Source organism: Microcaecilia unicolor, chromosome 4 (assembly GCF_901765095.1).
Source record: "Microcaecilia unicolor chromosome 4, aMicUni1.1, whole genome shotgun sequence".
In the NCBI taxonomy this organism is placed as follows: Eukaryota; Metazoa; Chordata; class Amphibia; order Gymnophiona; family Siphonopidae; genus Microcaecilia; species Microcaecilia unicolor.
The window spans coordinates 340,592,956-340,620,630 of record NC_044034.1 but is presented as its reverse complement, the minus strand read 5'-3'; the positions used below and the strand labels follow the sequence as shown (position 1 = coordinate 340,620,630).

At 46.8% G+C, this 27,675-nt stretch overlaps 1 protein-coding gene and 1 long non-coding RNA gene across 6 annotated transcripts in view; both read left to right on the top strand.

Annotated features, from left to right (window-relative positions):
* Positions 1-27,675, top strand: part of SCAF4 (SR-related CTD associated factor 4) — a 314,126-nt gene that overhangs the window by 66,933 nt on the left and 219,518 nt on the right. The gene's annotated exons all lie outside the window — the stretch shown is intronic.
* LOC115469469 lies at positions 10,701-27,441 on the top strand. Its single transcript, XR_003942013.1, has 3 exons — positions 10,701-10,714; positions 19,397-19,399; positions 27,352-27,441. It is a non-coding gene; the product is annotated as an uncharacterized LOC115469469 (long non-coding RNA).

Here is a 27,675-nt window from a genome sequence, read left to right as displayed (position 1 = left end):
TGTCCAGCTGCTGGGGACGATGACGGCCACCTTGGAGGTGGTGCCTTGGGCGCGAGCTCATATGAGGCCTCTGCAGATTGCCCTGCTTCAACAGTGGTCTCCGATGTCCCAGGAATATCAACGCAGACTAACGTTGCTCCCTTCGTCCCGGCTCAGTTTGGAGTGGTGGCTCTCCAATAGAATGCTGCACCAAGGAATGCCTCTTGCGCTTCCTTCCTGGTGCCTGGTGATAACAGATGCCAGCCTTCTAGGCCAGGGAGCCCATTGCCGAGGAAGCTATGCTCAGGGTTTGTGGACACCCGTGGAAGCGGGATGGTCCATCAATCGCTTGGAACTGAGAGCGATATTCCAGGCTCTTATGGCCTTTCAAAAGACTCTGAAGGGGCTTCTGCCCGGGTTCTGTCAAACAACACGACAGCAGTGGCATACATAAATCGTCAGGGCAGCATTCAGTGCAGGACCCTGGCCGCGGAGGCCGCTCAGATTTGCCACTGGGCCGAGCTACACCTGCAGCTTCTGTCGGCAGCTCACATAGCAGGTCAGAGCAACGTGCAAGCTGATTTTCTCATCAAATCGACCCGGCAGAATGGGAACTGGCAGAAGAAGTTTTTCTTCAGATTTGTGCCAAATGGGGGACACCCGGAATGGATCTAATGGCGTCAAGTGCAAATGCCAAAGTACCTCGCTTTTTCAGCAGAAGGAGAGATCATCACTCGGCGGGGTTGGATGCTCTGGCTAAAGCCTGGCCCTCGGACCTCCTGTGTGTGTTTCCCTCCTTGGCCCTTGATAGGACGAGTCCTACTGCGGATTCGACAGCACCGAGGTCTGGTGATTCTCATTGCTCCAGATTGGCCAAGGCGTCCATGGTATGCGGATCTCCGCCGGATGTTGGTGGACACTCCGGTGCATTTGCCCCTGGTGCCAAACCTGTTGGTTCAGGGTCCGTGACTATGGAGGATCCCTGCCGATTTGGTCTTACGGCCTGGCTATTGAGAGGGTGCAATTGAGAGACGAAGAGGCATATTTTCAAAGCACTTAGCCTTCCAAAGTTCCATAGGTTTCTATGGAACTTTGGAAGGCTAAGTGCTTTGAAAATGAGCCCCAAGGGCTACTGTAATAAGGTCATCTCCACTCTCTTGCAGGCCCACAAGCGGTCCACCTCTGCAGCTTATTTTCTGATCTGGCACAGATTTGAGGCGTGGGGTGTTTCAAAGGCTATCACACCCACACGGGCTACAGTCTCAACAGTGCTGGACTTTTTGCAGGAGGGCTTACAGAAAGGCCTAGCTTACAATTCCCTGCGGGTGCAAGTGGCAGCATTATCATGCTATAGAGGGAAGGTCGCTGGCTTGTCCCTTGTTGCTCATCCGGACATTGCCAGATTTCTCTGAGGGGTGCTTAGGCTCCGTCCTCCTGTCTGGTTGCCCTGTCCGGCCTGGAACCTGGGGCTAGTGTTGAAGGCTCTTCATTGTTCGCCCTTCGAGCTGCTTAAGCGAGCTTCGGAGAAGGATGCGACTGTCAAGACAGTCTTTTTGGTGGCCATGATATCGGCTAGACGTGTGTCTGAGCTGCAGGCGCTCTCCTGTCGGGACCCTTTTCTGCAATTCTCGAAGTCCGGAGTAACAGTACGTACAGTGCCTTCCTTCCTGCCTAAGGTGGTTTCCGCGTTTCAGCCCATTTTTCTTCCTTCCTTTTCTAGGGAAGAGTTCCCGGACTCCTTTGGGCAGTTACAACTTCTGGATGTCCGCAGGGCGCTGTTGCAGTATCTACTGATGTCAAATGACTTCAGGACTTCTGATCACCTTTTTGTCTTGTTGTCAGGTCCTTGGCGTGGAGGTCCAACGTCTAAGGCCACTATAGCCCTTTGGCTCAAGGAAGTCATTTTTGCTGCCTATATGCTTTCAGGTCGGTCTCCGCCTGAAACGTTTAAGGCGCATTCCACGATAGCCATCTCCTCCTCGTGGGCTGAAACGGGTGCGCTCTCTCTTCAAGAGATCTGTAGTGCGTCTACTTGGGCTTCTCAGCTCTCTTTTGTCTGGCATTACAGGCTGGATGTTGCAGCGAAGCAGGTTGCTGTTTTTGGAGCTCAAGTATTGGCTCGTGGTGTGGCCTGTTCCCACGCTAAGTAGGGATTGCTTTTGTACATCCCATAAGTTAATGGATTCATCTGCTGCTGATGACAAGGAAGGGAAAATTAGGTTCTTACCTTGGTAATTTTCTTTCTTTTAGTCACAGCAGATGAATCCATGATCCCTCCCTGTCTGACTTTTTTTTGTTAAGATCTTTCATGCAGATATAAATCTCATTGGGAGAAGTTGGAAAACAGTTATCAAAATTTCTACATGATGTTCTACTACATGAGGTTGAGATCGTCCCTCCTTTGATGCTCCTGTTATGGGGCGATTGTTCGCTGTGAGGAAAGTTTATGATGTTGTACCTTTATGGTTCACGCTGCTTTGGAAATCTCAAATAAGGCAGTTGGGGCTAGCCGTCCTAGAGGCACTATGGTCTTTCAGTGTTCTCTGTCTCCACCTGCTGGTAGGCGGATACAACCCATCACTTAATGGATTCATCTGCTGTGACTAAAGGAAAGAAAATAACCAAGTTAAGAACCTAATTTTCCCATAATAAGAAAGAGAACTTAGACTCCATTAGGTGCAGCCAATAATTACTTTTATTGGTATCTCACAGAGCCAAATACAAATAATAATTCTCTCCCTGGAGCAGGTTGTCAGCAACGCGCATCCTGAGTAACAAAAGACTGCTCAGACTGCCATATATTAGACACAGACCATACAAGTCTGCCAGGTATCAGCCCTAGTTCATCACAGCCAGAGTTGCCATCTAAGCGTCACTTAACACATCCACACACATGCAGCCATTTAAGTTTAGGTTTTATATAACTTCCATTTTCTAATTAGAGATCCTTTGTGTTCATCCCATGCCTTATTGAATTCCGTCATCATTTGTGACTCTACCACCTCCTTAATGGAAGACTTGCCACATTTGTGCTGTTAAAGCAAGGAAGAGGAGGAGACAGCACTCAATGAACTTGGTATTCGGTAGTTGAGAGGCTGGTGCAGGTGCATCTTATACTTTCACGGTAATCCCGCTGACCTGCTTCCATCCCCGCGGGAACCCTGCAGGAACTGCCTCCGTCCCCGCAGGAACCCTGCAGAACTGCTTCCATCCTCGCGGGAACCCTGCAGGAACTGCCTCTGTCCCTGTGGGAATCCCATTCCCATACAGCTCTCTAGTCCCAATTCATATGGTCAAACCTGAGGTTCCCTTGGTGAGCTATAAGATGCAATGCCTCCTTAGATAGGGTTAGGGGTAGACTGGGTCTGGCTTTGACCATTGCTTTTTCAACCTGTTTGGAAGCTTTAAGGGCATCAGATACAATCACCCCCAAGTCCCGCTCTTCGTTGGTACACTGAAACACTTCACCCCCTATGTTGTACTGTTCCCTCTGATTCTTGTGACCCAAGTGCATGACCTTGCATTTTTTAGCATTAAATTTTAGTTGCCAAAATTCCTCCAAATTCGTTCTCTCCTTCATGTCATTCACACCTCCAGAATGTCCACCCTGTTGCAGAGCTTGGTATCATCTAGACAAACCTTACCAGACAGCCCTTCCACAGTATCTCTCACAAAGACGTTAAAAAGAGCTGGCCCAAGGACCGATCCCTGCGATACTCCACTAACAACAGTCCTTTCTTCTGATCAAGCTACCACTATCCTCTCATTTTCTCATTCCAAAAAATACAGGGGGAGTACAACCAATTCTTGATACACAAGATGTAAACAAGTTTCTATTCAAAAATTTGGTTTCCCTGGAGTCACGTCTACCCATGATACAACTCAACGACTGACTTTGCTCTCTAGATCTCAAGGAGGCATACACGCAAATAGCTATTCTCCCTTCACACAGAAAGTTCCTCCGCTTCCGCTGTGGGACTTTATTACACAACTTTGAGAGGAGCTCTCTGCCCTCCTCCGGCAAAATGCAATATAATCAGTTCCTCTGCTGAACAAGAGTCAAGGGTTTTTCTCCAGATATTTTCTCATTCCAAAAAAGACAGGGGGAGTACAACCAATTCTTTATCTGTGAGATTTAAACAAGTTTCTACTCAGAAGTTTCACATGGATTCCCTAGAATCACTTCTACCCATGATAAAACTCAACGACTGGCTTTGCTCTCTAGATCTCAAGGATGCATATGTATACATACTTATTCTCCCTGCACACAGAAAGTTCCTCTTTAATACAAGGTCTTACCCTTTGGCTTGGCTTTGGCTCCTCGAGTCTCCATGAAGTGCGTGATAGAAGTAGCTGTAATGCTTCGTAAGTGGGGCATACATGTCTTCCCCTACTTTAATGACTGATTATATTAAGGCAGCCTCCCAGGAGTCGGCACAGACCTCCTTCTATCCGCCATACAGCTTCTAGAATTCCTTGGTTTTGAGATCAGTTACCCCAAATCACATTTTCAACCTGTTCAGACCTTAGAGTTCTTAGGGGCTCTCCTTGACACTACTTGGGCCTAAGCCTTCCTACCTTAACCGAGAGCAGCATACTGCATCTCTTTGCTCAGGTGTTCAAATCCACTCGAGTATCTACTTGTCAGATCTTGGACTCAGTAGCCTTTTTCGTGATTGGGGGAGCTTTTATGGCCATCTCGGGCAGTTAGGTTCTAGATGGCTAAGTTTTCCAGAAGGAATCTGGTCCTGCGATGCGCCTTGTTTTTTTTCGAGATGCACGTCAGCCACTCTGGGGGCTTCTTTGGGGCAGGGGGCTTCGGACCTCCCCCCCCTCCCCCGAGCTCATTCTGCTGCTCTGTATGCCTATATTTTGCAGAAGTGTGGTAGGGGAACTGACTGCTCCTTTTTAGTTCAGCCTTTGGAGTTTTCTCTCTTGTTCCCTGTCTCAGTCTCTTTTGATGGACCCTGCCCCAAAGAGGGGATGTTTTCTGTCCAGCTCAGCAGTAGGGTACATTGCTCCCCTGTCTTCCTCTATTCTGATGGTGTATTTTTAGGACAGTCTCTTTCTGCACAAAGGTAGCAAGAGTCACCTGAGCTGGAAAGCCATGTTTGCCTAAGTGGGTACTTTGATAGCAATAGGCATCACTGTCTGTGGTGAGTTTAGATTTTCTTATAGTTCCTGCATTGGCTAAGGATGTTCCTGGTGTGGGAAACAGTGAACAGCATCGGAGCAGGGCTCCTTGTATGTTGGGCCTCTGAAAGGGCCTATTTAGTATTTTAATTTACAGACTTTCTGTCCCTTCAGTTTTTCTCTGAGGGCAGTTGTGTGAACAGCTTGGAAGTTTCCCTCCTTCCTTTGTGAAACTCTTTTTATACTGGCAGGACAGGCATTGCCTATGAGCACACCATCATGAGAACCTGATCTCTGATCTTGAAAGCGCAGCAGGGTTGGGCTTGGCTGGTTTCTACTTGGATGGGAGACTGCCTGGGAATACCAGGTGCTGTAGGGTTTTTTTTTTTTCTGTACCTTTTGCACCTTTACAGGTGGGAGTTTCTACGCTTAATGCCTTTGGCTCCAGGTTTCTGTGGGAAATGTTACATATTGTTATTTTCTGGGGCTAGTGCTCTGGTCTCCAAGATAACCATGGAACCTCGGTGCTGCCATGAGGGCATTATCTCCAGGTGTAGTAGTTTCAGCAAAATAGTTTTATTTTTCTGGAAGATGGTTGGCTTTCAGCCTGAAGGTCACAGGTTTAAGGCTAGTTTGTGCATCATATTAGAAGCTGTGGCCCTTGGCTCGTTTTCTGTGGGGCATATTTTAGTTCCCTCTCTCATATTGCTTGCCTTGACAAGCAGCTCTTCTCATAGTTGGGACAGTTTACACTGTGCTACAGTGCCACAGGTTAGCTGTGGTTGTTTCCCACATTAGCTCTGCTCTTCTAGTTTTGCTCTCTGACACTGATCAAACTTGCATACCAGCTCCAGCTCCACTGTATCTGTGGCACCTCTAGCTAGCTGTCTGTTACAGTGTGTCTAAGGCTTTTATTGCACTTTTGCACTTTTTCTTTATATTGAACAGCTAGCTATATTCAGAATGAAGTAGAGCATTCTTCCCTGCACTTCTCACTTAGGAAGCGTTTCTTCTCTTTCCTGTTTGGCTCCCTCATCTGTGGTTTCTCTGTTTGGCTGTTCTGGGCCCTCATGTTCAGTTCCAGGCTTTGCCTTTCGGCATGGCTATGGCTCGATTCACCTTTTCCTAGGTTTGGGAGTTTTTCGGCGTACTTCACAAGGACAGCATCAGAGTGCACCTCGCTCTAGATGAGATCCGAGAGTCTATCTTCCCGGGTCTTCTTGGAATCGTTGAGCTGAGTGGTCACCCTTCACATGAACCACCTCATCTCATTTCAGACAGCTCTGGTATGATTTTTTTCTTGACGGGACTGGAGGATCTAGGTTCAGACTTGGCTGCGCTGTCTGCTCAGGGCGCTGAGTCCTCAGGCTTGGCTATGCATTCATGTCTTGGGCTCTGTGGTGGACACTTAGGAGGTATTGCCATGGGCGGTGCTCATAGACAACATCTATAGCTCTTTCTTCTCGACGGGTGGTCTCCTGTGTTCCAGGAGTGTCAGCAGTATCTTCCGTGGCTGTTCTTGGTATGGCTGCACATGAACTGGTGGCATCGCAATTCCTCCCTGTGGAAAGAATGCCTTGGCGCCTACGCAGTGGATGGTGGTGGTGACGTTTGCGAGTCTCTCGGACTGCAGAGCCCTTTGCCTCCTTCCGTCTCTGGGGTGGTGGATGGCACAGGGGACGGTGTAGCCGATCTCCCACCTGGACCTGCTTTTGGTGCTGTTCGTCTTCTAGCCTTTCAGGGCACATTGCAGGCCAGGCGGTGCTTGTGCCGTCTCTCCCGCCTGGACTTGCTTTTGGTGCTGTTAGTCTTTTAGCACTTCAGGACACATTGCGGGCTAGGTGGCACTTGTACCATCGGAGAAGATGAAGCGGTGGCTGCTTCTTTGACAGAGTGGGACTCTGAGTCAGACTGTGGCCATCAGGGCATGTCACCCCCATGGAGGGCAGAGAACCTTGTGTTCCGTTTCTACGCGGCCCACTTTGCAGGCTTTTCCTCCGGTGAGTTCTCCTTTTTGCCGTCTTCTGGTGTCAGCAGAATGGTTATTCTGCACCAGTGCTTTTCCAGTTTGGCCTCAGGTAGAGAGCTCCGGAGGTAGATCTGATGGCGTCCCGGCTGGATGCCCAGTGATTCCTCGGGGCTGGTTGTTCAAGTGCTTCCTTAGCTGGAGGACGTTCTTCGATAGTGTTTTCTCTTTGGCTTCTCTGCGGCCAAGTTTATTTTGGATTGCTCGCCACCAGAGTTGAGATTTTGCTAGCTCCGAATTAGAGAGTTGCACGGGGACAGAAATCTTACCCATCCCCGCCCGTCCCTGCTAGAATCTTACCCATCCCCGCAAAAATTTAACCCATCACAACCTGTGCCCGCAAGAATTTAACCCATCCCCACCCATCCCCTCAAGAATTTAATGGCACATAAAAGAAAATTCTGGTCAGCTCCCTCAGTCTCTCTCTGGATTTGAGCCACATCACTGTAGGCAAGGAAGGAATGGAAGCTGAAACTTAGAACACTCTGGTGTACACATGTAAGATTTGTCTCTGATTTCTGGCACTGTGCGCTGAGAGGTCACCATATGCACTCGCCAGTAGGTCAGGTGTCAGACCTGAGGTCTGCGCATGAGCCCGGGAGCAAAGAGGATTAATTGTACCATAGTAAGTGACAGCAAATAAAGACCTGAACGGTCCATCCAGTCTGCCCAATAGTCACACTCATTATCAATTCATGATTAAATCTACAAGTGTGATATTATACACTTTCGTGTTTCTGGAACATAGACCATAGAAGTCTATCTGGCCCTATACTTATGTTCCAACTGCTGGAGTTCTCGTTGAAGCCCACTCCAGTCTATTCGTCTTTCTATTTGTGGGATACAGACCGTAAAAATCAGACCAGCACTATCCTCAAGTTCCAGCCACTGAAGTTGCTGTTTAAGCCCTTTCTAGCCCATCCTAAACCAGACTGCCATATATTAGACACAGACCGTGCAATTCTGCCCGGTATCGGCCCTAGTTAATCACAGCCAGAGTCGCCATCTAAGTGTCTCTTGACACATCGACACACATGCAGCCATGTAAGGTTAGGATTTTTATAACTTCCATTTTCTAATTTGAGATCCTCTGTGTTCATCCCAAGTCTTTTTGAATTCATCATCATTTGTGTCTCTACCACCTCCTTGACGAAAGGCTTTCCACATTTGTGCTGTTAAAGCAAGGAGGAGGAGGAGGAGACAGCACTCAAGGTACTCGGTAGATGAGGCTGATACAGTGCAGCTTCCACTTCCAAAGGAACCCTGCAGAACTGCTTCCATCCCCGCGGGAACCCTGCAGGACCTGCTTCTGTTCCCGCGGGAGCCCTGCAGGACCTGCTTCTGTCCCCGCGGGAGCCCTGCAGGACCTGCTTCCGTCCCCGCGGGAACCCTGCAGAACTGCTTCCGTCCCTGCAGGAATCCCGCGGGCCCCGTTCCCGTGCAGTTCTCTACTCCGAATTAACCACGGCACCCTTGGTATTTTGATATGGTGCGGCTCCTGGTGGCACCCTCGTTTTGGATCCCGCTTGACTCCGGGCTCTTCTTGGTCCGTTCCTGAGTGGATGACCCTCTCGCTGTGGTCTTACAGCCTGTTTTTTTGAGAGGCCGACTCTGAGGAACAGAGTTCTTTGGACGCAGTGGTTACTGTTCTGTTGCAATCTTGTATATGGTCCACGGTCCACTTCAACTGTGTATTCTCAGGTGTTGAAGATTTTTTGAGACTGTTTTTTTTTTTGTTTTTTTTGTTACATTTGTACCCCGCGCTTTCCCACTCATGGCAGGCTCAATGCAGCTTACATGGGGCAATGGAGGGTTAAGTGACTTGCCCAGAGTCACAAGGAGCTGCCTGTGCCTGAAGTGGGAATCGAACTCAGTTCCTCAGTTCCCCAGGACCAAAGTCCACCACCCTAACCACTAGGCCACTCCTCCACTGCGGTTGCGGCCTACGCTTGGTCTTCATTGCGGACGTCTGTTCCTCATTGAGTTCTTTCTGCAGGATGGGTTGCAGAAGGGCCTGGCCTTGCTGTCGGAGGTGGTGCATTTCTTGCAGAGTGCTTTGCTCCTCCACTGCTGCGACCTTGTTCACCCTGAAACCTCGTTCTTATTCTCTGAGTCTAGCTTCTGGTTCCTTGTCTACCGAGCATTGCTTTGGACTCCTTTTGTTCCTTTGCAGAATGCTTCGCTTAGGAACTTACAAGCAGGGTTCTTGGTTGATAATTCTTCAGCACGCAGAGTGTCTGAATTTTTAGTGCAGCCATGCCGAGCTGTTTTTTTATGCAATTTGCTGAGTCTGGAGTTACCTTGCTTTCAGTTCCTTCTTTCCTTTCCGGCTGTGGTTTGGCTTTTGTTTTTCAGCCTTTCTTTCTTCCTTTCTTTCGGGAGGGGGGTTTTTCATGCGGTGTACATGGTGCTTCGTCTTCTGTATGTTCAGAGGGTTCTCTGGTATTCGCAGATATTGCATGTTTTTCAGCGTTCAGATCTTCGCTTTGTCTTTGTTGCTGGTTCTGGCTGTGGGATAGCAGCCTCTGGTCTGATCTGATTTTTTTTTTCTCGTTGGATTGCAGATACTTTGTGTATTTTTTGGAAAGGTTGCGTCCCACCGGTGGCGTTGCAGGCTCGTTTCACGAGATTGCTATCTCTTGGGTGGAATGGGCCTGCTTTCACTATTCAGATGCTGCCTTTGCAGCGGCAGTTCTGTTTTGGGGAGCAGTGACTTCCCACCGTACCTAGGGATTGCTTTGGTACATCTCACCAGTTCTTGGATTCATCTGCTGCATACACTAAGGAAGGTAAAATTATGCCTTACCTGCTGATAATTTTCTTTCCTTTAGTAGCAGCAGATGAATTCAGGATTCCACCCTTTGTCAGCCTCGCTTGTTTTGCTTGTCTGCCCATCCTCTTTTCTTCTTCTCTGGGAACCATGTGGTCAAGTTCAGTCTTCCTCCTTGACAATCTTTACTTGACAATCTTTACTAACGTTTTCTTCTTCTTCCAGAAAAACCACTTGTCCTTGACCCTTTTTCTTCCTCCTGTATAGGTATTTCTTCTTACGGATTTCTTTCACAAGCTCTCAAGAAAACCAATTCCCTTTCATAGGGTATTGTCCACTGTGCCTGGAAAACTGCTGTTCTTCATCCAGGTTTCCTCCCGTGACTCGTTTGCTATTACTAGCTACAGACCCATTTCAGATATCTCCTTTGTGGCCAAGCTTACTAAACAAATTGTCTTCTCACAGCTATGTCAGCATACTGGATTCTTCAATTTCTTGCACCTCTACCAATCTGGCTTCTGCCTGGGTCACTTCACTGAGACAATCCTTGCTTCCTTTCTTAATGACATCCACTCTGCTTTTGGTTAGGCTGTGCTGTTCTTTTGGTCTCCCTTGACCTCTTTGCAGCCTTTGATCTGGTTAGACACTCTCTTCTTCTTTCCAGACTGTTATCTCTGGGAATTTCAGGTACTGTCCTTCATTGATTCACCTCCTTTTTATCTCTGAACTGGGTTCATTTTTAATTTATGTGCATTGTTCCCCCAAGGCTCAGTAATTTTCCCCATACTCTTTTTAATATCTTTTTGGTCCATTAGCTGTACTGATCCAGGATTTCAATATTAGTTTCTATATATGATGACTTTTTTTTTTAGTTTCAACCCAAGATCCCCTATGACTGTTGATCTCTTTTCACTTCAGTTTTGTCTTCATGCTTGTCAACCATTGTCTTAGCATTAAGCATCAGATACTTGACCCATCTACATCGGCTGCACTTTGGCTTATATTTACGACTAGTTACCCTTCCATCTACCCTTAACCTTTGTGGAGTCTTTTTTTTGGATGTAATTCTTGATACTAGCCTCACTTTCAACTATCAGATCTCTACGGTTGTTAAATCCTGTGCTTTTTCTCTCTGAATTATTCATTTTCTCTGTCCTTACTTGGATGGCAAGTCCTGTGCAACACGTCTCTATGCTTTTGTTTCTTCAAAATTAGACTATGGTAACAATATTCTGGTTCCCTCCTCTCTTCTGAAGAAACTCCAGTTGGTGTAGAATACATACACCTCCTTTGTCATGCTTATTGTTTACAACCATATTACTCCCCTTCTTCAGCAGCAGCACTGGATCCCAATTTTGTACAGGATCCAACATAAAATCTTTACACTACCACATAGGGTTCTTCATTCTTCAATTCCCCTCTATCTTTCATCACTTATTGTCCCCTTTCAGCCCGTTTTTATCTTGTATTCCTCTTTAAGAAATTTGTTATCAATCCCCTCTGTCTATTATTTGCAATTAGAATCTGCGAGACTCTCTACCTTTTTCTTTACTGCTCCCTCCCTCTGGAGCTTTCTACCAGCAGAAATCAGGTCTGAAACTCCCCTGTCTTCAGTCCAGAGCTTCTCTGAAAACGTATCTTTTTTTTTTTTTTTTTTTTTTCCCTTTTTCCTTTACTCTTCCCTGGGAACCGTTAGTGCAGGGGTGGCAGGTGAGCAGAGGCATACCTTCTAGTTTCTCTCTCTTTCTCCTGTTTTCTCTGTCCTATATTAGTTGTAGTTCTTTTCTCATTTTCTATTTTCTGTGATTAATGCTTTTATTTATATTGTAAACCACTTTGATTCTTGGCCTGAGAGGTGGTATATCAAGCACTGATTAAATATATTTTATTTATTTATTACATTTGTATTCTACATTTTCCTGCATAGCAGTTGGCTCAATGTGGCTTACAGGTACCGGAGAGGAGAGTACCAACAATATAAAGATTGTGAACCTTGGATGCATTAGTTCTGTTCCTAAGGAGGAATGGGAAACTGGCTGTTACTCCATCTGTTTTGTTGTCCCAAAGATGAAAGGTTCATTTCAGCCCATCCTGGATTTTGAAGGGAGTGAATCAAGTCTTTTGGGTTCCACACTTCTGAATGGAGACAATGTACAAAGTGGGGAGTTCCTCACAATCTTGAATCTCAGAGGTGGAAGTGCATATTCTTACTTAAGAGCCACATAAGAAATTTCTAAGGTTCACTGTTCTGGGTCACCCTACTGGTTCTAAGCCCTTTGGGCTAGACATTACCCCGTGGGCCTTCTTGAAAATTATGGTGGTAGTGCCTACGGCTCTGGGCAAAGAAGGAATTTTAGTCCATCTGTATTTGGGAGATTGGCTTACAGGAGCAAAATCTGAAAGGGAGAGCTGGGAAGCAACAATTTGGGGGATCTACATGTTGCAAGATAGGTTGAGTTATCAGTTTCGAGACCAGCAAATTGGAACCTGCTCACTTGGAAAGAAAACGTTTTCTGCCCATGCAGAGAATGGTCAAGGTACAGACCCATATTCAGGCTCTCATTGTAAAGAGGGCACCATATGCCTGGGACTATGTGCGCGAGTTCTAGGGTCTATGGCAGTGAAGCTTAATGTGATCTGCTTGAGCTTATATGCTCCCTCTACAGTTGTTGCCTTTGAATTGTTGGTCAGTGCAGGTCCAGAATTGAAGTGTGCCTTTTGTGGAACAAAGCCAGCCTATAATGGTGGATGAACCCTCAGAATCTTTTGAAGGGCATACATTTGAAGGCTCCCATTTGGTTAGTGCTAACGACAGACACATGTCTAGTCTGTGGGGGAGCTCATGTCTGGACTGAGAACGGGGTGCTGGTTGCCAACTGTGGTATCAGATCAAGATCAGTCAGCTGTTTAGAAACCAGGGCCTTTTGAAAGGTGCTTCTTCCATTCCAACCTTCCTTTCAGGACAGGCAATCAAATATTTTCTGACAATTCCACAGCAGTGGTGTATGCCAGTTGCGACGGAGGAACAAAGTGTAGCAGTGATCAGGGAGGCCTCCCTGTTGATGCAGTGGGCTGAGATACTAATTCTAGCATTGTCAGCAGCTCACATAACTGGCTCTGAGAATGTGCTGGTGCACTACTTGAACAGTCACACTCTGGATCCAGGAGAATGAGAGTTGAGAGAGGCCTTCGCTGTAATCTAAAAACATCAGGGGACTCAAGTGATGGACTTGATGGCAAGAAGACAGTTATTTATTTTATTTGCTTTGTTATTTATTATCTGCTTACAATATAAGCTAAGTACAATAAAACATTTATTTTATAAAACAAACACAAACATAAAATATGCCTATTAGACATGCAATTAAAACTGCCTTCAAAATGAATTAAACACAGCATTTATACACCAAAGGCTTGCATAAATAAAATGCGAAATGAGTTTTCTGAAAGGTAATTTCATGTAAATGCCTCAAAGCAATGGGCAGCTTATTGCAAGACAAAGGACCTGCATTCAAAAAAAGATATCTCCCTTGTACTAGTATAATATATTCCATGCAGGGAATGCACACAATGTAGTTTGCTCCTGTTAGATCTCAGTGGCCTCACAGGCTGATACAACTGTAAAGACTGAGACAAATGGTAAGGCAACTGACGATTAAAAATCAAAACAAAAAACGCAAGCAAACAAAAAAAACAAAAAACAAAAAAACATCATGGACTAACACCCAAACTTTAAATATAATCTGAAACTGTACCAGTAACCAATGCAATCTTTGTAACACAGAGTAATATGGCGCACAAGTCACTAGCCAAAGTTCTGCTCTTTTGGATTTTTTTTTTTTTTCAGTCTTCAAATGGAATATGGGATGGCAGAATTAAATGTCTTTCTGCAGGAGTAGCCTCTGTTGGAGGGGTTTGTAGACATTTCCTGTGTGGCCCCTCATGGGCTGAGTATAGTAGAAGGTGACATCTTATGTCTTGTCTGTGGTTCTAATGGTGCTAGGTTGGTCAAGAGGGTATACAGACCTCCATTTATCTCCAGGTAGGGAAGAACTTGAAGTTTCCACAGGAGAAAGGCCACCTCATGCAAAGTCCAGTGCTGATGGGCGACCTGTTTTGCTTTGTCTTGCAGCTTGGTTTTTGAAAGGGAATGCGTAAGACATAAGGGCTATGTGGACAGAGCTGTCATAGGTCTTGCAGGTAAGAAAGAGTTCTACTTCCTTAGTGTATGTGAGGGTTTGGAGAGTTTTTGAGTCTTCCTTTGTGGAGCCCTGTTTTACTCTTGTTTTGGGCATTTATAACCCATATACTGTTTCTTCAAGATGGCCAAACCCTGACGGTTCATGTGGTAGCATTGGCATATTATTGAGGCCACCTAGAAGGGGACAACTTAGGCGGTAGAACTAGAGGATATGAATGGAGGTTGCAGGGGGGTAGGGGTGATGTCAGGAAATTATTTTTCACAGAAAGGGTTGTGGATGCTTAGAATGCCCTTTCAGGAGAGGTAGTGGAGTCAAAAACAGTGAGGGAATTAAAAAATGCGTGGGATAAACACAAGGGTTGCCTAAATAGGAGGACGGAAACAAAACATGACTGTTGAGGTATTATGTTGGACAGGAGTGGTTGGGAACCAAGGCTTGTGCTGGATGGACTTCTACGGTCTGTGACCCGCAAATGGCAGAAAACAGGTTTGGATTAGGGAACTAAGGCCTGTTCTGGACAGACTTTTATGGTCCTTATCCCACTAATGACAAAATGCAGATGAAAACCAAGTCTGCATATTTTATATCATCATATGCTACGAGTGAGAATTCTGTGCATCTCAAGGAGGAGGGGAAAATATCTTAATGTTGAGATTAGCAAATTAACATTTTTGGTTAAAATATTGTCCCAAGACTGCATCATATTTAACTATATGTGGTTGGCATGATAGCAAATTGCCAACAAGTGTTTAAGTGTAAATTCAAGCGTACTTTATAGAATATGCTTTAATTTCCTTTTGGAAATCGAGGTACGATATATAGAATCTAGCCCTAGATGACTAAAGAGTAAAAGGAGTGCTTGAGGAGGACAGGGTAATGGCCCCCCCAAAAAATAAATGTTTTTCTGTTGTGATTTTATTGGGGTTTTTTTTCTGAGGAGGATTGTGAGGTCTTGTCCACATCAGAAACCTTGGTGGTGATTCAGACCACTGTAATTATAGATAATAGAAAGATCAAATTGACAAGCTGAAGAGTAACAAATCAGGAACAGATGGTGTTCATCCCAGACTTTTGAAAGAACATGAAACTGCTAAACTGTCATTTAAAATGACCATGATATGAGAGGATTGGTATGTGATCAATGCAGTTCAAGTTTTCAAAAAGGGCTCTAGGTGTAATCAAATTATAGACCAGTAAACCTGACATTTGCTGTGGGCATGTCACTTAACATTCTATTTCCTCGGGTACAAACATAAGATGATAGGGAATTGTCATGTGTACCTGAATGTAAAGAAAATTTGAAAAGCTCACCATAGAGGTAAAAACATTTTCAGGTAAATTAGAAGCAGAAAACTTGTGAGGGAATCGGACTGCTAGATCATCAGTGAGTAAAAAGGAGCACTCATGGAGGACATGGCCCTAGTGGAGAGATTTTTCTTCAGTCTTTTCTGAGGAACATGTAAGGGAGCTATCTGTGTCAGAAATGGTATTAAAAGGTGGTGAGGATGTAAGGGAGCTATCTGTGCCAGAAATGGAATTAAAGGGTGATGATGTGGGGAACTGAAACAAATCTTGGTGAAGCTGGAATAGGTAATAAGCCAAACTGATATGCTAAAAGAGCAGCAAATCACCTGGACAGGATGGTATACACACCAATATACTGAAATAACTCAAAAATGAAACTGTAGATCTACTATTGGTAATCTATAATGTGTTATTAAAATCATCCATGGTACCTGACGATTGGAGGTGACCAACCAGTCAGTTTATTAAAAATGGTTCTTCCAGAGTAATCTGGAAAACTACAGAGTGGTATGCCTGAACACATAGACAAACATAGTTTAATGGAGTAGAGCCAATAGGTTTAGCAAAAGAATATTTGTTGCGTTTGTTCAAATGCTTTATCAAATTGTTAAATATATTAATGTGTTGTGAAGGGGAACTGGTTAATTCTGGAGAAATTTTGCACAAAAATTCTACCAAATTGTGCATTTTGTTTATAAGCATGTATAGTATTCTTGCAGAATTCCCAATCACAAGACATGGCGTCTTCCGACCTTTGTCCCTTCCCAGTGTCCATCTTCTCCATCTCTCATTCTTCCCAGCTTAGCTTGAATCTCCGTCTAGACCTGAAGGTTCACTGCTTAACTTTTTCTGCTTTCTGTCTAGGATCAACACCCCTGGGTTTCTTTTCATCTTTCTACTCCCTTGTTTTTCTCATCTCTTCTGGACCTTGTAGCCTTCTCTCTCCTTACTGATTACACAGCAAGAGAGGAAGAATACAATTCTAATTGGACAGCCTGAAAATTCTCGGAGTTACAATTGACCGAAATCTCACACTAGAAAGCCACATGAAAAATTCAACAAAGAAAATGTTCCATTCAATGTGGAAACTCAAAAGAGTAAAACCTTTCTTCCCAAGGGAAATATTCCGCAGCCTGGTATAATCAGTGGTGCTAAGCCACCTAGATTACTGTAATGCCATCTATGCCGGATGTAAAGAACAAATCATTAAGAAACTCCAAACTGCCCAAAACATAGCAGCCAGACTCATATTTGGAAAAGCGAAATACGAAAGCGCCAAACCCCTAAGAGAAAAACTACACTGGCTCCCACTAAAATAATGAATTGCGTTCAAAATCTGTACCCTGGTCCATAAAATCATTCACGACGAGGCTCCTGTCTAGATGTGAGACCTCATAGACTTACCAACCAGGAACACAAAAAGGTCAGCACGCACATTCCTGAATCTCCACTACCCCAGTTGCAAAGGACTTAAATATAAATCAACATATGCATCCAGCTTCTCCTACATTAGCACGCAACTATGGAATGCACTACCAAATGTCATAAAAACGATGCACGACCTAACAATCTTCCGAAAATTACTAAACACCACCAACCTGTTCAAAAAGACATACCACAATGATTCATCCTAAATACTAGACAACGAAACTCTACCAGAATTAGACAAAACCGAACTCTCTACACTTGACTGCTTCATTCACTCTGTCACTAATGAACGTTAATGCACTACCACTTTATTTCTCAAGCCCGAAATGAACTGATTATCTAACTTACTCTATAATTTATGAACTTTAATGCAATACCACTTTGTATTTCTCATTCTGGAAATGGCGATCATCATTACGGCATAATGTAAGCCACATTGAGCCTGCAAAAAGGTGGGAAAATGTGGGATACAAATGCAACAAATAAAATAAATAGAAACAATCTTCTTTCTGTTGCTCAGACCTTGAGTGTTTGATTTTAATCATGTAATGTCCCATATGGTTCAAATCTGCAGTTAGGCTCAGGGCAGGCGAAGAAGAAAGACAGCCTTTTCTGCAGTCCCTCTTATCCTGTTGCCATGTGATCAACATTGGAGGTCAGATGGATACCAGGAAGGAAATTGGGAAGACAACTGCCACAGTCTACTTTGTATGTCTGTTTTGCTGCTGCTATTTTCATGAAGGGCTGCCACCACCTTCTGGTCCCTGAGCCAAATTCTTTATTGGCAGTGACCATCATAAAACACATGGGGATAGATTTAAAGTTCCAAATGCATATACTATGGAAGATAGGGGAGATGATATACAGGCATTTAAATACCTCCCAAGTTTAAATGCACAGGAGGTGGGTCCCTTTCAGTGAAAAGGAAGCTCTTCAGTATAAGTCTGGATGAGGATGAAAGGGGGTAGTTTCAGAAATGCTGTCTAATATAGTCATATATGGGATAGTCAAGAGTCCTTTATTGGTAATCCCGACATGGGCCATGTTTGTCAAGCACCTGAGTCAGAGGTCAGTGATCTAAATCTATACTCTTATATCTGATAAAAAAAATATTGCAGCTCATATGGCCTGTAAGCAACTAGCTGCTGCTTGTGTGTGCATGGGGTGGTGAGGCATGTGTGGATCTCAGCCTGCTGCATCCTGGAGGCCAGCCCGCCATGAGCTTGCAGACTATATGAGGTACGATATTATCTGATATAATTTTTTTTTACTTTATTCAAATGTATGTGGTTACAATAATAACAGGTAGTCAACAATTTTGAGATTTATCATTTTGGCATAACACCCATATTACACTTAACCCCCCCCCCCCCCCAGAACTAAAGTAAATTAAATTAACCCCCTCAAGTTCCTCTCCCACTCCCCCCACCCCTCTCTCCCTCCCCTAGAGGGCATCAACTATTGAAAATTCTACTCTGAGCAGTCGGCGTTAGCGTGTCCTAGAAGGGAGACCAGCATTGCAAGAGACAGTCCCCGTGCTGGGAGACCAGATCCCGAACATCCTTACACTCCACTGTACTCAAGGAGATCATAAGGGACCGCCATTGTGGAACCGAGGGGCGATCGGGAAGCAGCCAGACACTCAATGTAGTTTTTTCCCCCCATCAGAACTGCCCGCCTTAGGAAAGTTGTTAGACCTGCTCTGCGGGATCTTCCTGTATGATACACATCGAACAGCAGTGCAGGGGAGGGTCGGCACCTAATCCTCCAAATCCCAGACACATGGGCACAGAGGGTCGTCCAGAACGCCAGAACCAGAGGACATAGCCAGAACATATCGCCCAAATGGGCTCCAGTTCCCCCACATTTCGGGCAATCATCACAGGGGCGCAGGGTAGCCCTAAAGGCCCTATGCGGCGAGATATATAGGCACATAGTAAATTTATACTGCAACTCCCAAAAGCCCCATGGCAGGTTCATAATCTGGCTTGTAATGTTTTATTTTGTATCTGGTATCCCAACTCTCCAGACCAACTCTGCGCCAGGTCCCCATAGCACACCTCAGGTAATGTCTCAATTGGTTATGAAAATATTTCAGGGGACTGCCAATTGTGCTTCTAGGTCACATATCTCAACTAGTTGTTCCCATTTTGCCATAAACAAGGAAACCTGTGGTAACGAGGCAATATAATGGCGTAGTTGCAGATAGGGGAGAAAGGCCCGAGGGGTCAAGTGCTTGCTAGTACATAAGTCCTGGAAAGTTTTACATGTGCCATCTTTATTTAAAACGTGGAAGAGAAAGAGTCCCCTCCACCTGCAGAAAACTGCCGAGGACCTACCCACAGGGAAGTCTACATTCCCCCAAATTGGCAACAATGGGGATACATGAGGGTCAAGATTGTAAAGCCTACAGACCCAACGCCATGCCCTCCGCAGGGGAAGAAAGGGGGGAGGGAACTCGGTCTCGCAGCCGCTCGACCAGGGGCCGCATGTAGCCAATAACTAAAGTGGTGTGGGCTCAGCACCATACCCTCAGTAGCCGAGAAAGAAAAGAAAGTCGTACCCCTAAACCAGTCACTCAGATGTGTCATACAGCCAGCCACTGAGAATACTTTAATACTGTGCGCTCCGAGGCCACCCTTGGCCATAGGAAGATAGGTCTGCAAAAAAGGGACCCGGGCTCGCCGTCTGTTCAAAAAAAAACTTCACTAGCAATCGATGCAACAGCCGTTCATCGCATTGCAGAAAAAAGAGGGACAATACTTGAATAACATAGAGCCACTTAGGGACTATTATCATCCTATATAATAATTCTCACCTCCAACGTTCTAATGTACCTGGTACCGTGGCTCCCTCGGAGGTGGTCTGCTAGGCAGTGTAGAATGCACTGACGTCTGTGATGTAACTGACAGCTGATTCCAAGGCAAGGGGAGGAGTAGTTTCCCTACTCCTCCCCCTGCCTGGGAAACAGCTGTCAGTGCCCCCCCCCCTTGGCGCAACACCCAAGCCCCTGCCCTGCAAAACCGCGAGCCAGGCAGGGGGAGGAGTACCTACTCCTCCCCCTGCCTACCAATCAGCTCTCAGTGCCCCCCCTCGGCGCAACACCCAAGCTCCTCCGCCCTGGCGCAGCACCCAAGCCCCTACCCCCTCGACGCATCACCCAAGACCCTCCCCCCGGCGCATTACCAAAGCCCCTACCCCCCTCTCGGGCACATCAACTCCCTCGCCACCCGCAGCTGCCAATACTAACGCTGTCCGGCCACTGCTGCTTCTGTGGAGCAGCAGCGGCCGGTACAAAAAGAAAAAAGCCAAAAAAAGATTTTTAACCTGAAACGCGGCTCCGTAGACAGCCATCTGGCATTGGCTGTCGTCACTGCAGCCGCTCCTCCTCTCCCCTCCACGTCACTGCCCCTGCAGGAAGACCCCGGAGGAGCGCAGCGACGTCAGAGGGGAGAGGAGGAGCGGCTGCAGAGATGACAGCCAATGCCAGATGGCTGTCTACGGAGCCGTGTTTCAGGTTTAAAATCTTTTTTTGGCTTTTTTCTTTTTGTACCGGCCGCTGCTGCTCAACAGGAGACGCAGCAGTGGCCGGACAGCGTTAGTATTGGCGGCTGCGGGTGGCGAGGGGGTTGATGTGCCTGAGGGGGGAGTAGGGGCTTAGGTGATGCGCTGGGGGGGGGGGGTAGGGGTTTGGGTGATGCGCCGAGGGGGGGGGGAGGGTCGCTGGACATGGGTGGCTGGAGGGGGGCAGGGGGAGGGGAGGGTCGCTGGACATGGGTGGCTGCAGGGGGAGAGGAGGGTAGCTGGACATGGATGGCTGCAGGGGGGGCAGAGAAGAGGGAGGTGGGGAGGGGGTCCTGAGACCAGATGGGTGGCTGCAGGGGAGGGCAGGGGAGACAGAAGGGACGCTGCAGGGGGAGAGGAGGGTCACTGGACATGGGTGGCTGCAGGGGGGGCAGGGGAGAGAGGTGGGTCGCTGGACATGGGTGGCTGCAGGGGAGAGGAGGGTCGCTGGACATGGGTAGCTGCAGGGGGAGAGGAGGGTTGCTGGATATGGGTGGCTGCAGGGGGGGGGCAGGGGGAGAGAGGAGGGCCGCTGCACATGCATGGCTGCAGGGGCAGAGGAGGGTTGGTGTGGAGGGGGTCCTGAGACCAGATAGGTGGCTGCAGGGGGAGCAGGGGAGACAGGAAGGACGCTGTAGGGGGGGGATTACCTTGCTAGCGCCCGTTTCATTGCCTACCAAAACGGGCCTTTTATACTAGTATTATATAACACTATCTTTCCCCACAGAGATACAGGAAGAGGTTGCCACATCCTCAGAGAGGTTTGTGTAGATGCCTACAGTGGAGCCAGATTAATAGCGTAGAGTTGTTTCAGATCTGCTGGGTCCCTAATGCCTAGATATTTGATATGGCCAGTTGCCCATTTTAATGGGAAGAATCCCTCCCATTTCTCCCTCACTGAAACAGGGATCGGTAAGGCCTCTGATTTCTGTATGTTAAGTTTGAAGCCCGAAAAATATCCATATTCTGCGATAACATCCTGCACAGCGGCCAACGAGCTCTGGGGGTTTGTAATGGTAAGCAATATGCCATCAGTGAAGGCCAATACCTTAATAGAGAGATGGGGTAGCAGAACTCCCGTGATTGCTGGATCTCTTAGTATGGTGCGGAGTAGGGGTTCTAAATATAACAAAAACAAAAGAGGAGATAACAGGCACCCCTGTCGGGTTCCTCTACCCACCTGAAATCTAGGAGAGCATAAACCATTCACCAGCACACGGGCAACCAGTTCCATGTATAAGGTGCCCGCTGCCTTCAAAAACCACCTCTTCATCCCTACATATCGTAACACCTCAAAGAGGTATTCCCAGGATACACATTCGAAAGCTTTCTCTGCATCTAGACCAACAAGGAGCATCGGCTTCCGTGAGGCCCCACTCTGGGCCACCGCCAACAGCGCGCTACGAACATTTAGGCCTGGGTGCCGCTCTCGGGAATATGCTTAGCTAGCTTATCTGCCAGCTCCCTTGCCAAGATTTTTACGTCCACATTGAGCAGCGAAATTGGGCGATAAGCCTAAGGGGAATCGGGAGCTTTACCAGGTTTGGGAATAAGTACTATAAGTTCTTCGTTAGCTCGTGCAGGAAAGGTTTCCCCTGAAATCGCCTCCTCATAGAATAGCGTAAGTGGTGCACTCACTTGTTGAACCAGTATCTTATAGTATTCTGGGGAGAATCTGTCTGCTCCCGGGGCAGTACCCAGTGTCAGAGACTTAATTATCTGTTGGACCTCACTTGCACGCAGCGGGACACTGGAGGAGTTGCTAGCCTCAGGAGAAAGAGGAGGAAGACCAGAGTTCACGAGCTAGTCTACCAGAGAGGGGCCCCCCTGTTCCAGATCCGCTTGGTACATCTGTGAAAAATAGTCATGAAAAATTTGCATAATGTCGGTGGGGTTAGATTTCCTAGACCCATCCGGTGCCACCAGCGTAGGAATGAACGTTTAGCTGACCATGCTTTTACCACCTGGGCAAGTAGTTTACCTGGCCGGTTACCAAACTAATGGAATTCACAATGTCGAGAGAATAATTGCTTTTTCATGTGCTCATGAAGCAGAGTTCAGAGCAGCTTTCACATTCTCAAAGGTGGCCCCGGATGGATGCTTCAAATGGGCCTGTTTAGCTTGTTGATACTGGCGCTCCAACAAGAGAATTCCCTGGGTGATTCTCCTGTTTCGTGCACTCACATAGTAACATAGTAGATGACGGCAGAAAAAGACCTGCACGGTCCACCCAGTTTGCCCAACAAGATAAACTCACGTGTCATTTTTTGTGTATACTAATTACCTCACCCTGCATCACTGCCTTCGATGTTTCCCAGAACAAATCTGGGGTCTCCCTATGGCCTGCATTGGTTTCCGTGAAAAGATTCCATTTCTGAGCCAGGAAGTTCTGAAAATCAGGGTCATTCGAGAGGTAAGATGGAAATCTCCAAATACCAGCTGTACTTAACGTTTAGACCCAGTGCTAAGTCCACCCAGATTGGAGTGTGATCTGATATCGCCATAGGGCCCAAATCAGCTGATACCACTCTTGAGAAAATTGAGGTTGGTAGCAGAATATAATCAATATGGGACCAGGATTGGTGGGCCCGGGACAAGTGCATGTAATCACGCTGTGTCGGGTGTAGCAAACGCCACAGGTCCACCAAATCCAGAAGCCTTAAAGGTAAGGCAAACCCCCCTACCCCTTGGCCAGCGCACTCCATGCCCCAGGCGAGGAACGATCCAGACTTGGATCAAAGACCTGGTTAAAATTACCCACCATAATCCATGGGGGCCGTGTTGTATTTAAGACCTAAATTTAACAAGTGCATGAAAGAACCCAGCTTCGTAGACATTTGGCCCATACACAGCTCATAAATAGTACTCTTGACCCATATAATTAAGGTGCACCAATACATATCTGCCCTCAGTGCAGTAAGTTTAAAACAAGAGAAAATTTTTCTTTACTCAGCGCATAATTTGACTCTGGAATTCGTTGCCGGAGAATGTGGTTAAGGTTGTTAGCTTAGCAGAGTTTAAGAAAGGTTTGGACGGCTTCCTGAAGGAAAAGGCCATAGAATGTTATTAAATGGACGTAGCGAAAAATCCACTATTCCTGGGACAAGCAGTACAAAATGCTTTGCTCCGTGGATCTTGTCGGGTAATTGTGACCTGGATTGCCCACTGTCGGAGACAGGGTGCTGGGCTAGATGGACCGTTGGTCTGTCCCAGTGTGGTGATGCTTATGTCTTAGTCTTCCTTCACCGGTCGGGACACACAGGGTAGACCCCGCTTAAGCAAAACCGCCACATCCCCCCGTCGACCAGCAGAGGAGGAGAAGTAGCAGTCCCCCACCCACTGCTGCCACAGTTTCTGATGTTCTGCACCTGAGAGTTTCGTCTCCTGTGGGCATGCAATGGAGGCCCCATGGCGCTTAAGAGTCGACAAGATTTTGGAGCGTGTAATAGGGGACGTGATCCCTGCCACATTCCAAGAAATTAAGTGGGTTGGTGGGGTCCTAGCCATCCCATTCATCCAGAGTCCCCACTACTAATACTTTCAATTCCCTCTCAGACTCCCTGTTGCCCAGCCTCAGCCAGGGGCCATCCAAACAGCTGGTCAGGTGGATGTTACAGCTCCCCTTGTGTTACATAAGCATGCATGAGACTCCCACCACTTGATTCAACAACCCAACATTCACATCACCCTCCAGTCGGTTCTCTGCCCCCCCACCCCGCAAACCAAATCCCACCCCCCTTCCCCCCCACCAAACATAACAATCCCACTAGACCCTGGCCTACGCCTAGATAATTATGACCGCCCCTTCCTATGAAAGGACAGTCAAAGGAGATCTAGAACGCTGTGGGGTCCCCATCCCAGTTCGCCATTGTAGATTCGAACCTGTAACATGTCTCCCAGAGTTACAAACAGAGGATCTGTCTGAATGCAGATTAACCAATTATGTGTTCTCTCCGTAAACTGGTCACTCACTGCACCAGGTCCCAGGGTTGCTGGTCCCCAGCAATCATAACCGCTCCTGTGTGTAGTTCTTCCATCTACAGTCGAGTCTGTCTGGCACATAAGTGACCCTTATATGCCATTCATATTGCAGCCCAGTTACGGCTTCAGATAGTTCCATCCCAATTCTAAACTCGCAAAACTGCCAACATGGCAACTCTCAAACATGCTCTCCTAAGCACAAGGGAATGTGTAGTCCAAGGCAGCAACCTCTTGTGTCTGACTCTGCTCAAGTATCCGGTCGGTGAAGCCATTCCGACGCTGCTTCAGGCGTTAGGATTTCCATGTGCCATTTATAAGAACTTTCAGGGTGGCCGGGCACTGCAGAATAAAGCAAAGTTGTTTTTCAACCAGTTTCGCATAGATTACAGAGAAATTTTGTATCCTCTTTGCAGGTTTTATAGAGCCGCAGCAGTGCTGCTTTATGAGAGTATGAAATTTAGCGATCACAACCCGAGGCCTTAGATATCTTGTGGGCTTTTGGCCGATATGATGGGCCCATTCAAAGCAGATCACCCTTCTCCGCTTCCGGGAAAGTTGCTAGTAGCCGTGCTTCCAGTGTTTGCTTAAGTTTCATTTCAGCAATAGATTCTGGAAATCCGATAAACCTCAAATTATCACGGCGGGAGCAATTCTCCAGATCCTCCAGTTTCTGATGGTATTCTTGGGTCAAGCGCTCCAGCTTTTCTAGTTCTCCTGCGTGGGCCTGTTGTACATCCTCCACCTCGGACACTCGCGCCTCCAGCTCCCCAGTCCTGCGTGTTAGCTCGGAGGTTAGAGCTGTTAATCCTGTAAGTTGTTCCGACAGGTGTGTGAATCTAGGGTCCAGGGCGCATACCACCGAATCCGTAAGTTCTAAGACCATGTTGTCCGGGGGCGAGCAGGGGGAGGTAGCCGCCATTTTGGAATCCAAAGGTTTCTGCCGCTCTTTCCGTTTCAAGCTTTTAGGTGCTTGCGTCATCGCGGCTTGTGTTAAGTATTTGTCCATATATTGTTACCAGCTCATAAATCCAAATTTTAAAGTCCAGGAGTGGGGTGGAATAGCCAAACTGCGGATGGGGCCCCGACCAGCCGATGTGACTCCCATCTTTTGCCGCTGACAGCATCACGTGATCCCCATTATCTGATATAATTTTAAGAGTATAGGTTTATCTTATTGATCCCTGACGCAGGTGCATGCTTGATGGCCCTTGGTGTTTTTTGCATTCCTGTTGTTGTATGTACTTTGACTTGCTATAACATTCATATAAAAACAGTTTACAACAGTAAAAATAAAACGGTATACCATTTAAGCATCACTAGAGACCCAGCAGAAGATAACGTAATGGGTAAAAGTACAATGCAATTCAAAAAGTGAAGACAGGAGACATCTTTCATAAATTTTGGAGAAAACACCTCAAATAACCCTGAAACACAAGCTCCAAAATATGTTCAATGAACAAGCTTGCTCAGGGAATACATCAATGGTCATAAAAACTCCAAAACACTCCCATCATCCAGAAATATGTAAAGATCTAAATGTACATGTTAGAGTAGGGAATTAGGAGATCTGAAAAATGCTGGTGCAGACTTGTAAAGACGAGCACAGTGATCATGGAACAGAGATAGTATAAGAGCATAGGAGATAGAACATTTTAAAATAATGGCATCAGTAGTGTAAGTATCAGAACCACTGGAAGCCCACTGGCAAAACTAGTTCAGCCCAAGCAAAACAAGTGGGAAAGGAAATTAACTGTGGCTAACACTATCAAACATATAAACGGCAAGTGACTGACTCACCTGCAAATGCGCAGTACAGACTTCCCTCTGTCCCGCCCTCGCGTCATGACGTCAGAGGGCGGAACAGAGGGAAATGGAGTTGGACTGTCGCACGCCGCCTGGAAACGAACATCGCGCAAACCAGCCGCCCCCCCCCCCCCCCCCCGGCGTATCGGGCCCCCTGCACTGACCTGACAGCACCTCTCACCTCCGTGTGGAAGCGCTGCAGGCAGCAGCAGAGCAATCTGCTGCTGCCTGTAGCGCTTTCACACGGAGGTGAGAGGCGCTGTCAGGTCAGTGCAGGGGGCCCGGCACGGAGGGGGGAGGGAGCAGTGGTAAGGAGGGTAGCTGGACATGGGGGGAGGGCAGGGGGGAGAGGGCATGGTTGCTGGATATGGGGTGAGAGCAGGGCAGAGAGGAGGGTTGCTGTACGAGGGGGGGAGGCCAAGGGAAAGAGGAGGGTTGCTGGATATGGGGGGGGGGGGGGGGGGAGGATCGGTGGATGAGGTGAGGCCAGGGGAGAGAGGAGGGCTGCAATACTCGCCCGTTTTTACAGGCTTAACGGCTAGTAAATACATATAACGTTATGTGTTGTTTTTTTCTATTTACCCACTTCTCATTATACATAATCTTCTTACGCACACTAAATGCTATAAGGCTGTAATTGTTATTCCGTTAATAGGATTGCCATGATATTCTCATGCACCTTATTTATCTATATTCTGATCTTATCCCATCAATGTGATTGTTGTTGTATTATATTGTAAGCCACATTGAGCCTGCAAATAGGTGGGAAAATGTGGGATATAAGTGCAGCAAATAAATAAATATAAAGTTGGGAAAAAGACCTCAGATGCCTGTGCTTCTTTTTGCTGTTATGTGGTGCAGCAATTACAACACAGTACTGGCTATTTTCTTAGATTCCTCCTAAGCGTATTTCCTCTCAACTTCTTCCTATGCCCTCTCTTTCCAGGGTTTTCCTTTATTTGAAAAAGGCTCACCTCCTGTACATTGATGCCACTGAGGTATTTAAACATCTTTATCATATCCGCTCTCTCCTGCCTCTCTTCCAGCATATACATGTTGAGGTTCATAAGCCTGTTCCTGTATGTTTTATGACGGAGACTGCTTACCAATTTTGTAGCCGCCCTCTGGACCGACTGCATCCTGTTTATATCTTTCCATAGGTGCGGTCTCCAGAATTGCACACAGTACACTAAATGGGGGCTTCACCAGAGACTCATACAGGGGCACTGTCACCTTCTTTTTCCTGCTGGGTCATCTCTCTCCTTATGCACCAAAGCATTCTTCAGATGTTGACAGTTGCCTTTTCTACCTGTTTGGCCACCTTAAGGTCATCAGACGCAATCATCCTCAAATCCCGCTCTTTTTCCATACACGGAAGCACTTCCCCCCCAAAATGGTACCGTGCCCTTGGATTCTTGTAACCCAAGTGCATGACCTTGCATTTCTTAGCATTAAATTTTGGTTGCGAATTATTGGACCATTCT